The sequence below is a fragment of the Carlito syrichta genome, unplaced genomic scaffold (assembly GCF_000164805.1).
Source record: "Carlito syrichta isolate Samal-C Ts95f unplaced genomic scaffold, Tarsius_syrichta-2.0.1 Scaffold56485, whole genome shotgun sequence".
NCBI lineage: Eukaryota > Metazoa > Chordata > Mammalia > Primates > Tarsiidae > Carlito > Carlito syrichta.
Genome location: NW_007000581.1, coordinates 1 through 765, shown reverse-complemented (window position 1 = coordinate 765; position 765 = coordinate 1). Strand labels below are relative to the sequence as shown.

The following is a 765-nucleotide window of genomic DNA, read 5'->3' as shown; positions in this document are numbered from 1 at the left end:
CAGGTCCCCACAGCAAAGGCAAGAATATTTTAAGAGTTTACAGATCAGACAGAGGCTGTACTTTACAAATTAATTTAATTGTTCTTTTAGACTGTTTATCTATTTTTGGATCAAGTCCTCTGCCAGGGACTTTGACTGCACTTTGAATGTGTTACCAAGGTTATGGCTATCCTTAGCTGCTATTTCTGGAAGAAGGAGGAGTGGTGACAGTCTGCAAATCAATACTCAAGAGCCTGAAGAGACACTGGATTTTGATTTCTGTGGCACCAATGTTATTAATAAAATTATTCTGCAGTCAGAGGGGCTCTGTGAAACATTTTCCAAACTGGATATGATGAATGAGGTCCTATAGATTGTCATGTCTCCTGACAAACTTATTTCAGGTTTTCTACTTTGGGAAATACAGGAGGCTCCCATCTTGAATATGCCACAGATTCTGATGTGATGGAAGCACTTCACTGTAATCAGACCCAGGTCAACAGATACAAGATTTCTTTACAACCCTTTATGAAGGCATTAGTCCTATCTTGTAAGTTGTCTGTCCAAACAGATCACCAAGGATTCCTCTCATTACAGCATATGATTAGACGTGACGATAGACACATATGTTTTGTGGAATATTACTGCTGCCATGATGGACATGTTCTGAAATCTGTCTTGAGTATGACAATTCACTGTGATACTTATGTGTACATTCATAATAGGTTAAGTTCTCATTTTGAGTACAGAACGCTCCATAATTTATGATTGGATTTTCTATAGAGA

General features: G+C 38.0%; 1 pseudogene; it reads left to right on the top strand.

Annotated features, from left to right (window-relative positions):
- The first annotated feature begins 9 nt into the window (after window positions 1-9).
- Window positions 10-747, top strand: LOC103251130 (annotated as a pseudogene).
- The last annotated feature ends 18 nt before the right edge of the window (window positions 748-765 follow it).